The sequence below is a fragment of the Akebia trifoliata genome, chromosome 16 (assembly GCF_017979445.1).
Source record: "Akebia trifoliata isolate Shusen 1 chromosome 16, ASM1797944v1, whole genome shotgun sequence".
NCBI lineage: Eukaryota > Viridiplantae > Streptophyta > Magnoliopsida > Ranunculales > Lardizabalaceae > Akebia > Akebia trifoliata.
Window position 1 is genome coordinate 16,027,728 of NC_141390.1, and position 13,553 is coordinate 16,041,280.

Below are 13,553 nucleotides of genomic sequence, written 5' to 3' on the forward strand. Positions count from 1 at the left end.
TAGTGACAATTCATAGTCCCATTTAAGAGTGAATAAAATCTTTACTAAAACAAACAAATGCTTCAAAACGATATGTCAAAATAACCAGAGTGCAACTTTAAAAGATTTTATATATATATATATATATATATATATATATATATATATATTTAAAAACAAAGAGTTTATGTACAATGAGTATTTAAAAACAAACATTTGGGATTTACAGAATCTCTAAAAGTAAATCTAAATCCCACCAAAGTCACCCCAAAAATTGGACCAACCTCCAACCTGCATATCTACTCCCCTACAAGCATTCTATTGTGATCCACATCTTAATATTCAACTCAATAGACCCATCTTCCTAAGTCTCCACTGATATTGTGTAGACAAAACCAGTCATCTTCTCGTTTTTTGGCAGTGATTCGAAAACATCTCCTTGCAAAATCCTCCAGGACATCTATCCATGCCAACATTTTGCTCACATGGGTTTTTACTCGAATAATACAATCCTGCACCAAGGAATAGAATGGATGAATAATAGGAATGTTACTCAATAGAATTGGAATTTACAATATAATTGTAGAATGAACGAGTAATCGTGCTAAAATCATAACTTACGAGGTCAATATCAATGTCATTTTTCTAAAATATATGCAGGAATTTCTTATCACACTATTGTGTGGTTTGGTGATTACATTTAATAATTATATAATACTTACATAATTTATCATAATTGATTATAAAATACAACAAACACCTTTTATCTAAGCCATCTAATACTCTTATGTTATCAAACTCAAACCTTCCACAAAACTTTACGAACTACACATCATTCTTTTATTTCCTAGCTTTCATATTTATAACCTATAGTCAGAAATCAAATTCCCCGACTCACAGGTCTATTGCTATGATTGGCATAGTGTATAATAAATACCCCAAGTGCAGGGTTGTAACGAAGTAGCAAAATATTGGGAGTCCAAGGTCGATAATCGGGGATTATGTAAAAATTGAAATAAAACACGGATGAGATGGGAGAAGATTTGACCTAAACTATTAAAAAAATGATTTTTCACACTTTCATATGGAGCAAAAATTAAAAGATTTAAAACAAAATTAAAAAGAAAACGTTAAGGCATTGAGGATCCATTCAAAAATCACAATTTTATTTATTCAACAATTTTTTTTTCCGGTTAGATTCAAATAAAGATTCTCCCTAACCGAGTGATATAACAATTAAACCAAAAATTATATTCTAAAATATTTTGAAAAATATAAAGTCACTACGTGTTGCACATTCACATACCATAGGGATTTTTTAAGCAATCAATGTAACAATCATCCACAATGAATCAAGAAATTTTTTTAAGTATTCAATGTGAGGATCGTAGATAAAAACTCAAATAGAATTTATAAATATATAATTATACAAAAATAATTAACTCACCTTAAATCAATTCAAAAAAATATAAACATTAATCCACCATTGTAAATCGAAATAAAATTACAATCTTCAAGTTTCACTCTTAGCCCTAGTTAGGATTTTAGCAACAATTTTCATAAACAAGTTCATCAAAATTATTGAACAAAAAAAAATTAGAAAAAAAAATTAAAAAAATTAAAGATGTGAGAAAGATTGGAGAAGAAGAAAAAAAATAATTAAAAGTGTAAAAAAATAAATAATGTTAAGAGAATAGAGAAAATAAAAATCAATTAAAATAGAAGGTGAGAGATATGAGAGGATAGAGAATTCAACATGTGGAGGAAAGAGAGAAGAAGAAATAGAAACAAGAAAACTGTGAAGAGATGTATGAAATATTTTAGAATAAGACAATACAGAATAAGATTTTTTTATTTTTTTTACGTAAGAGAATGTGTAGAGATTTCCATTTTTGAAAACTTTTCTTTCTTTAGTCCTTCCTTTAACTTGTCTCATAATTGCTCTTCCACCCTTTTGCATGTTTTATTTACAAAAAAATCATTTTTAACATTTTTCTCTCATTTTGAACCTCCAAGACCTACAAGAAAGAAAATTCAACTAGTTAGGCTATACTAATCAAATTAATATTAATTAATCACAACAAATTGAGGATAAATATCATCAATTTGTACAATTATCATCTAGGTTTCTAGATCATGATGTTCTCAAATATAAATACATTTCACATCTCATTCAATAGAAAATAAACACATCGATCACATTGGCATTATAATGCAGACAAGTACAGTGTTGTATATTGAAACGTGTAATAAATTTCACTATTGAATTACGCCTCAGTCAGGTATCCCAATTTAATCGATAAGGGATCAATAATGTTAGGTCCTGATTCTACGGTGTGCTTGATTGTCAATGGCTCACACTTTGTCCGGCTCGGGTTGGCTATTAACTGGGATTTCCCTTGATCACGGGGATCCTTCTTCAACTTGGTAAATCAATTTGACTACCATAAGCTTTTAACGATCACGGGACCAACTGTCTTCATCATGCTTATCAGGCTAGCATGTGAAATCTAAAGTATCACTGACTTATATACCTATTTTCCTTTCTTCATTATAACCACACAAAAAAAAATAATAATAATAATAATAATAATAACACATCTCAGGTGCTCTTAACCTAAACATAAATGCATGGGTCCTCTCAAGCCGAAACTAAATATCACTGGGTACTCCTGATCCAAAATATAAACAAACATCAAGCACTTTCTTTCTCAAAGTCCATGATTCTATGTACTAATTGATCCTTACTACTCATCCGTTAATATTTCTAACATAGAAAATATTATCACATAATTTTTTATGTATTCAACCATAATCATTCCTGTAATATTTATTTAGACCATCTTCCAAGATAGGGCACATTAATCCTAATCCCTAATGTAGCCTTAATATTTTCTTATAAACTCCTAGTTTGCAATTATACTAACTCGTCAAGTTTGAGTTCAAGTTTGTTTTTTGATAAACGTATTTCTTAAAAGAATCTTTATTTAAACTCATGTTCCATATCACATGATTGATACTATGTTACCGCAGAGAACATAATAGTATTTTCTAAAATCGATTTGAGTGTATGTCAAAATAATATTTGTATTTTAACGTAAAGTCGACCATTTATAATTATAGTACATTACAAGAATTACAATGAAAAACTAATTTTTAAAACTTTATCAACAATAAAATAATATATATATTTTTTTTAAAATGAGTTTTACACAAATTGGAGATCATACGAGTCCTACAAAACTTTTAAACAGAAATGCATTTTTCAATCCCCACATTTCACCCAAGGTGGTAGTGGACTGATTTCTGTGGTGCCTACGTAGATTATGTTGAGGTGGGTGGGGGTGCTATCGTGACTCCCACCTTGCAACTACCTTTTCATAGAAACCTGCAGTTTCTCGTAGTTTGTTTCAAGCTTATTTTCTTTTTGTTCCACACACCATTTGTCAATGATTTTGATAAACATAATTGTAGTAGAGCACACATAATTTGAAAAGAATATATTTAAGATAATCATTGCAATATCACCCAAATTTGTAAATTCATGGTTACGATCATACGATCGTAAATACTTAATAAAACTCTACTTGAATGATCTTTATATACATAATATAGAGATTTAGAACATAATTCACATCATATAGTGAAGGAATTCGAATAAATAAGGATTTCTAAGATCACCAAATATAAGATGAAACTTGATAAGGAAAATATAAACTTTTACGTATAAAATATAAAAACATCTACAATACAGTTGTGAACTTCTCGGTTTAACCGAGAAGTTAGAATTCTACTTGAGTATCTTGAGCTTTACCCGAGCTTTGACTTACCTTACGAATGACACATCCTTTTCTTAATCCCACTTGGTGTTACTTAAAGGATAAGGAGAATTTGATCTCTTAGAAAGTTGGAATTTGAGGTTCTTGGGGAGGTTCTACTCAGGAGTATAACATGATCTGGTGCTGTAACTTGGGCTAAAAATTTTGGGGGAGTAGGAGAAACAATTTCTTCTTTTCAACTTGATCTTATAAAACTTAAACCACATATGACCATGGTTAGCTAACCATGGCATGATTAACTAGGGAAAATCATGCATAAAATGATCATGTTATGTGGTATGGCTTAAACATGTGAAATCGCCTCGACCCGGCCGTCCACTAAATAGCAGATAGGGGTTCGATCTACGTATCTCGGGGATTTTAAAAAAATAGGGAGTCGTCACCTAGTTTAGGTCTAGGAACCAAAATTAACTCTAAATGGATATGGGTCGGTCCTCGGATCAGAGAGATGGGTAAGGGGCCAGGTTACGGGTTTTGGAAGGTGTTAGGCACCGAACCCGTTCGATCGAGATGATCGGTCTCTACTATGATCCAAAACTAACTTATGGTCAACGCGATAAGACTAGGGTCAAGACCATGGTCCAATCATCATCAAATCGCATCGAATTTACTAAATAAATCCTACGACTAAAATAATTACAATTTTTCTCGAATTTTGTATAAAGAAAATCCATTATTTAATAAGGCTTACATGGCACCAAAAATTAATGGATCAATTCGATCATATTTTGAATAATATGAAATCGATTTTCAATGCCACGTATATAAAATTAGTGAATTGATTGACGACATTTTATCAAAGAAATTCGATTTTTGAGCTGCCACGTACACTAAATTAGTGAGTTGACCTACACATTTTTTATTAAAGAAATTCGATTTTGAATCGTCACGTGCATTAAAATCAGTGAGTCGACTCACATATTTTTTAATCAAAGAAATCTTGATTTTTTAAAATGCCACGTATATTAAAATCAGTGAATCGACTCACAAATTTTTTAATCAAAGAAATCTTGATTTTTTTGAAATGCCACGTATATTAAAATCAGTGAATCGACTCACAAATTTTTTATCAAAGAAACTCGATTTTTGAAATGTCACGTGTATTAAAATCAGTGAATCGACTCACAAATTTTTTATCAAAGAAACTCGATTTTTGAAATGCCACGTGTATTAAAATCGATGAGTCGACTCACATGCTCGATTTTGTAGAAAATCTCAATTTAAAATTTTCAATGCACAAAAAAAAAATAATAATAAGTTGACTCATGCGTCAATTTCATAGAAAACTTCGATTTTAAATTTTCAATGTATACAAAATCAGTGAGTTGACTCACATATCTATTTTATAGAGAAAAAAATCGATTCAAATTTCTAATGTAACTAAAATTAGTGAGTCAACTCAATAATTTTGATCAAGGAAATTTTGATTTTCCAAAATCACCACGTACGTCAAAATCATTGATTTAACTCACATATCCATTTTATAGAAAATAAAAATCGATTCAAATTTCTAATGTACCTAAAATCAGTGAGTAGACTCAATAATTTTGATGAAGAAAATTTTGATTTTTCAAAATCGTCACGTGTGTCAAAATCATTGAATTAACTCACATATCCATTTTATAGAAAATAAATCAATTCAAATTTCTAATGTGCCCAAAATCAGTGAGTAGACTCAATAATTTTAATCAAGAAAATTTTGAGTTTTCAAAATTGTCACGTGCGGAAAAATCATTGAATTAATGAGTCAACTCAATAATTTTGATCAAGGAAATCTTGATTTTTCAAAATTGCCACGTGCGTCAAACTTAATGAATTAGCCCATACATTTCGCAAAATCAACGAATTGATCCATTAATATTACAAAATGAGAAAATCGATTCGGTAATATTAATAATCAATTGGTTGATCCATCAATATTTTAGAAAATTTAAAAATTGTCATTAGTGTCACGTACACCTCAAAAATTGACGAATCCATTCGGGTACATAAAAAATTATGAAGTCAAGAATAAATAAATGAAATAAAAAAGTAAATAAATAAAAAATTTTACCTTTGCCGAATGATTTTGGATGCTTGGATTCCTTAAATAAAAACTCGAAATACCTTATGAGTAGTACCGTGATCTTGCGAGTTTGATGTGTGAATCTTTTTCCAAAATCAATTTTTTTTCTTTGAGGGTAACGAAGAAGACGTTAATGGAGGTGAGGTTATGACTGATTTTTTTTATTGTAAAGAGAGAGGGAGAGAGAAGTTGAGGATGTTAATGGAGAAGAAGGGAAGAAGGTGTGGCTTTTTTTTTTATAGAAGAAAGAAGAAGGTTGTAGGTTTAATGGTGAAAAAAATGTTATTTTTTTTAAAGGGTAGCCTCAAAAATATTTTTTCTCCCCTTTAACGGTTCATTTGATCCTCTTTTATGGTGGTTCTACCATCAAACATGAGAGAGGGAGAGATGGAAGAGATGGTGGAGGACATGAGTAGTTATGAGAAGTTGGAGAGAGGGATATAGAGGACATGGGGAAGAGAGAGTTGGAGAAGAAAATGTGTGTTCACGTTTTTTCTCTCTCATTTTTTATTTTTTATTTTTTTATTTTTGAAGAATGGGGGGTGGTGATCTCACGCTACTCGCCTTAATGATCTTATAGACCATTAAATTGATTGGTCGGTTGGAACTCGATTTTAATTCAATCGGATTTGAATTTCAATTTGATCGAGTAAATTTTTTTTTGGTTGATTGATTTAATTTTGAATTCGATTGATCGATTTTAATTTTTCAATTGGATTTTAATTTCAATGTTAATCGATGGATTGGATTTTGATTTAAAAGTTTGATGGATTTTAATTTTCAGTTTGTTTAATCAATTGAATTTTAATTTGACTTTTGTTTGATTATGATTTGATTTTGAATTTTTTTAATTTGATTTTGAATTTCAATTTGATTTTAAAATTTGATTTGATTGATTCAATTTTAATTTGATTTTGATTGGTTGATCGATTTGATTGATTCTAATGATTTTCAATTTAATTTTGATTGAATTTAGATTGATTTTTGTCGATATTTTAATTTGATATTTAAGTTTGATGTTTAAATTTTGATTTTGATTTTATATTTTAATTGATTTCTTGATTAAATTTTAGTTTAATTTTTATTTTGTATTTTTATTGAAATTTAATTTGATTTTCGATTTTAAATTATTGTTAAATTTTAAATTTTAATTTGATCTTGGTTAAATTTTAGTTTAATTTTCAATTTGAATTTTATTTTGATTTTTGGTTAAAATTTGATTTTAAATGGGTTCTTATGGTTGAATTTTATTTTGATTTTCGATTTGAATTTTATTTTCCTAGAAATCAAGGTCTATATGTTAGAGTTGGATATTGAGGGGTATTTTGGTCATTTTTATGATTTTTTGACTATTTTTCTTGAATTTTTCTATTTTCATCAATTTGGATCCCGTTAGACTCGCAATCACATTCTGAGTGCAATGGACGTACTTTTAAGATTTTTTGGAGGTCCGAAATTTATGAGGGGTATTTTCCTCATTTTGGTGATTTTTACAGATTTTCCTTGACTTTTTTTTGTTTTCATCGATTTGAGTCCTGTTAGACTCAAAATCACATTCTGAGTGCAATGGAGGTACTTCCAAGATTTTTTGGGAGTCCTAAATTTATGAGGGGCATTTTCGTCATTTTGATGATTTTTTACAGATTTTTACGAATTTCTCTGTTTTCATCGATTTGGGTCTCGTTAGATTCAAAATCACATTCTGAGTCCAATGGAGGTACTTCCGAGATTTTTTAGAGGTCTGAAATTAATGAGAGGCATTTTCGTCATTTTAATGATTTTTTATAGATTTTTACGAATTTCAACGTGAGGTTTCTTTCAGTCCCTGTGTAGTTATTTTTAAGTCTCGAGATTGTAATTTCTTAGCATAGTGTGGTCTCTAAGTTATCGCACTGTGTAGCGAACCTATACGTACGTGCTTACTAAGTCGGACGTAAGATGTAGCGATCCTAAGCGTGCGTAAATTTCTATGTTGAGTCGTGACGAGTAGGGGGGATGAAAAGAAACTAGAAATAGAAGGAATCAAACAGTACTCACAAGCCTTCGAGTTCTTTTATGCTCATCATTAGGAATCCACAACAACCAAATGACGAATTGTCGAATTAGGCAGATGCAAAAATGGGGTGTCTACAACATGCAAGCTGGCATGTGTCCATGGGTGAACCCACACATGACACATATCTTGGATGAGGTGTCCTCATCCAATAATACCCCCTTGACCCAAGTCAATCTCAATTTACTTGATCAATTGACCTAAGTTAACCTTAGTTCTAAGTTGAATTAAATGTTTAACTAAATTGGTGGGGTCCACCTTAATCTGATTTGGGTTTGATTTATTGACCTTGACCTTGGTCAATAATGGTTGACTCACATACATCTATTGGGAAAATCTGAGTTCGTGGCCTCTTTGTCGAATCATTTCTTGTCAAATTTCGTTGTGTGGATATATCATCTAGAATGATTTTTTTGAGACTTATCTAATGAAATTACCCATTATCCAGAACTCCCACTCCTTACACATCCTTTTCGTAATCCCACCTATTTTGGTTTCTTCGTTAATTTCCCAAATGCATTTCTTCTTCTAACGCTTCTTCCAAAGATGTTTTATTCCAAACTTATTTTCGGATAAACTTCCCAATTTTTTGACCATACGGATTTGTTGGGACATTTTCCTTGAGATACATAGTTTTATGGATGGGTTGTCACATTTGTCCCCACAATTTTTTTTTTTTTAAAATAATAATAATAAGGAGTTATGTGCTATTACAACTAATAAAAATGGTGAATTTTTTTTCATAATTATTGTTCCCACAATATTTTTTAGAATGTATAAGAGTATTAGTTGCCCCCACATAGGCAAAATCCTAGCTCTGCCCTGGTATTAGCCCCTATCTATTTGCAATAAGGGTTTCATCCCTCTTTTTCTTGCCACATCATCTAATATTGAAAAAAGAGAAATTTACTGGGCAGACTTGTCTGTTGTAATTTTATTACAAAAACTCCCTTACTTTATCAAGTTGGTTACTAAACTGAACCTTACTTTATAAATCAGGTTAGCATGACTAACTTAAGAAGATTTAAAATCTTACCATGGGCCGTTGGGCCCACATGGATTATAAAATTAGCAATCCAACAATAAATTCTTTTAGATTTCATGGAAAAAACTCACATTCAAAAATAAATTCAAAAAAGAAAAAATATTTTTGAGCTTTGATCGTAGATATTGAAAATGGATGGCTATTGAACTCCCAAATTTAAAACTAAAATTCAACATGTGAAAACTCTATTTTTTTTAAAATTCTTAAAAAATTTTCTTTTATAATCCTATGCATTATTAGATCATATTTTTGGATGCAAAAAATTGATGTGGTAGAAATCCACTCCTAGGTATGTTAAGTAACAAATTAACTGCATAAATCTGAATTTTATGACGTGGATCCCACTCTAGTTTGCTCAGTAAAGAACTTGATAAAGTGAGGTTTAATGGGTAACAAACTTCATAAAGCAAGGTTCCATAGAGTTGTCAGAACTCTAAGGGAGTTTTTGTAATAAAAGTGTAACAGTTAGGTCTACCGAGTAAATCTCTCTTGAGAAGAAATGGCAAAACTACCTCCATCCCTATAAAATTTAATTATTACTTTTACTATTTACTTCCCTGCTCTGTCATTCACAATCTCACTTCAACAAAACATACATTGAGCTTCCTTAGGGAAATCACTTCACCAATAACCTAGTTATTTAGGCTATTAAAGTCTAAAAAGTAATTACTTGAAATCAAGAACAATTGTTGGGAGATCTAGATCTTGATGCAACAAAATAAATTTCATTATTTCAATGAGAAACACAAAGTGCAAAAAGTAAGTTCGAATTATTTAAGAAAAATTCAAAAAAAAATAATCTACATTATGATTTTTTGTTGGAAATAGTGATCGATGAAGATATTATAGGGTATGCATTACAACATGGTAGCAACATGTTACGATATAGTAGTACAACATTATAAAAACGAAGAGTGGCGTTATTATATCATTGCTTGTCACTTTAATATTTTTATGATTTTTGACAAAATCATAGCATATTATTTCAATATATTCTCAATAATAGCGAGTCGGTAACTTATTATATTGTATTACTACAATATTGTTGTATGTCACTTTAATATCGTAGTGCAACACTTCAATGTGGTAATCACCCCACTAGCATAATCTCTTAGATATCTAGTATGCATCTCAAAGAATTTTGATTAACGATTAAGTTTAGTCTTTTAGAAATATTTTTTTCTAGAAAATGATTTTGAAAAAATATCCAAGGATATCATTAGGTTCGTATCAAAAAAATTATCCCAAAATAGACTATAAGTTTGTAAAAAAGGAACTTGAGATATAGAATTTTTAAACAAAACAAAATAAACTCAAAACAGACATTTAAGTCCCTAGGTCATTATAAATACCATACTTATTAGAAATTTACAGACTTTACATTCCCTTTTCCAAGAACAAAACCTAACCTCTATAGATTAAAAGCATCGATTCAAAAATCATATAGTAGGACTTAAGACTGGATGAAAGTGAAAAAGATTTTTCATGTCGAGGACTTCATGTTGATCCAAGAAGATCGTGTGTTCTTCGAAGATGAAGGTTGGAAAGTGAATAAAGAGGGCCTTTGGGAGTAGATCTCAGAGTTATTGCATTATAGAAGAGGCATTCAAGGTAAGAACTCCCCCTTCTACCCTTTTGTTACAATTATTTTTGTAGAAAAAAATCATTTTACATCAATAACTAGATTTGGATTTCAAATTAGGACCAACATTCTTCAAAACCATGCATGATTAGATATTTTAAATTCGTTGAACTTATTTTATATTTGTAATTATTGCGTTATATTAGTGAAAATAAGTAGATCTACTAGTTATTATGATCATCAATGATTTAAGAACTTATGCAAAGATTATGGGTGATTTTGGGACAAAATCGGAGAAAAATAACAAAAAAAATTACACTCGATTGACCTACCCATTGTCCCATGAAGAAGTACAAAATGCATTCTTCTCGGGTTTGATCAACCCAAGAAAAGCTCAGTTGACCCACCTTGGTCGACCAAACTATCATCTCATAAGGGAATAAAAAATGAGTACGTCTCGAGTTCGATCGACTGAACTTACCTTGATCATTCGACCTTATGTTGAAAATTCCATTTCAGCATAATTTTTCCTTACTAGTATGTTGTAGACACCCCATTTTTGCACTCACCTGATTAATCAACTCGTCAACCCGATTGCAACGGTTCCCAATGATGGATGATTATTCCATTGCTATATTTTATTACTAGATATGTTTTAGAAATTCAGATGAGGTATCTTGAACTGATAAAACTATAGAAACCACACTTTTCTAGAAAAATATAATCCCAAAAACGTAGAAATCATCATTTTGTCGACAAAAAGAAGTTTTACGATAAAAATCACTAAAAAATGACCAAATTACCAAAATACCCCTAACCTAAAAATATCCCTAGAGCTTACATTACGCTTAAGAAAATCTTTTCAAATACATAAAATAAAAAATCACAATCAAATAAATCATTTCGTCAATTTTCACAAAATTTGATAAAATTACGAAAATGCCCCTCATAAGGTTCACGACCATTTCGCACAAAAAATTTCATAAATGACACAAACCAATATTCCCGTTGAATTCCTTATGAAAAATCGATTTCAAAGCATCGTAGAACGTCAAAAACCGACTTAAAACGTAAAAAGTCATCTCCGAGAGTAAAACGGTAATTTTACAATTTTAATAATTAAAAATTTTGAAATTAATAATTAAAATATTAATTAATGTAAAGTGAAATCCTAATTAAAATTAAAGTCAATCAAGTAAGACTAAAGTCAAAATCTTAAAGTCAATCAAGTAAGACTAAAGTCAAAATTAAAGTCAATCAAGTACGACTAAAGTCAAAATTAAAGTCAATCAAGTAAGACTAAAGTCAAAATCTTAAAGTCAATCAAGTGAGACTAAAGTCAATCAAGTAAGATTAGAAGTCAAAATCTTAAAGTCAATCAAGTGAGACTAAAAGTCAAAACCCTAATAGAATTCTAATTAAACATTAATTCTATTTAAAACAATTCTAATTAAAATATAACTCTACCTAAAATAATTCTAATTAAATAATAACTCTCTCTAAAAGAATTATAATTAAACACTAAGGGTCCCGTTTGATTCAGCTGCCTGAATCTGCTGTCAGCTTCTGCTGTCAGAATCTGTTGTCAGAAGCTGAAACACTAAGGGCGTGCTTGATAGCGCTTCTAAACTCAGCTTTTGATGCGTTTGCGTCAAAAAGCAAATTTTGACTCGCTGCAACGTGCTTGATAGCGCTTCTAATATTTGCGTTTCGAAATTTGAAACGCAAATTGTTATCGTTGACCGCAGTTTTGAAAAGCAAATAATAGCAGCTTCGCACAGCTGAGTTGAAAAGCGGGGAAGTGAAAAGACGAAAATGACCTTCGTCTTTTATCAAATTTTCAGCCACTGTCCGCGATAAAACAAAAGACCGACAGCAGCCCTTCGTCCATTCTCTCTCGCTCTCTCTCTGTCTCTCATCGATTTCAACAGCATCGACGATCTACTTGACGACGGCGATCAATTTCCGATCCTAACCCATCGACAAAGACAACATTGTCTTGTTAAACCGAAACCCATCGATTAACAGCAAAGGATTCGAAACCCATTTTTAAACCTAAAATCGGTGAAGACAGTGACGCCGATCGACGCCATTGACAACTCCGAGTCCGATCGACGCCATTGACGACGACGAATCGAAGTCTAAGCGAACTCAAACTCTCCGTTTGCCTATTTTCCGATCGACGCCTTTCGGTTCCTTCTCACAGCAGCTTCGAACACGATCTGTGAGCTCTCTCTCTCTCTCCCTCTCTCATCGATTTGGATCTTTGAAGAAATTGCAACTTGAAGATCGATTAACAGAACTTTTTCTTGTTAGATTTTTAGATCTGTTACTGTTTTTCTTGTTAGATTTTTATTTAAAAAAAATAAATATTTACCATTGATCGAATCAGAAATTATTGCATTATTTTTGTTGCTTATTTTTATTCACCATTGATAGGGTCAGAATTATTCACCATTAATAATGTCTGTTGCTTATTTTGCCCAACCTTGGATTGGATTATTCACCAGTGTTATGTATTTTCATTTTTCCCATTTTTATGACCAAATGATTAGTCATGGTTCAAAGTATAGTTTATTCTTAGAATTTATCATCCAAAGATGTCTTGGTCTCAAGCTGATGGGAATGCCATGTTATGGATTTGTCTTGGATTTCAACTGACCAAAAGAGCCCCCAAGATTGGAACTTCGAACCATGTTTTACAAATAAAATGATTTAGCATAAGTTATATATGGAAATGAAGTTTAAAAATTCTATAATTAATGAGCTTGAATCCATCTGTTAATAAGGATCTGATATGATTTTGGAGCTTTGTGTTTGATTATAACTTAGAAAAGCTTTGGTTTTATGTTATAAGCCCATTGGACATTATGTCATTATTTTTTCGATTAGTTACCATCATTTCAAACTAAGATGAACTAGGTATGATTTTCATTTTTCTAACTCTTCATTTATTCAGAGAATGAGTGTATTATGCAATCAGTGACTAA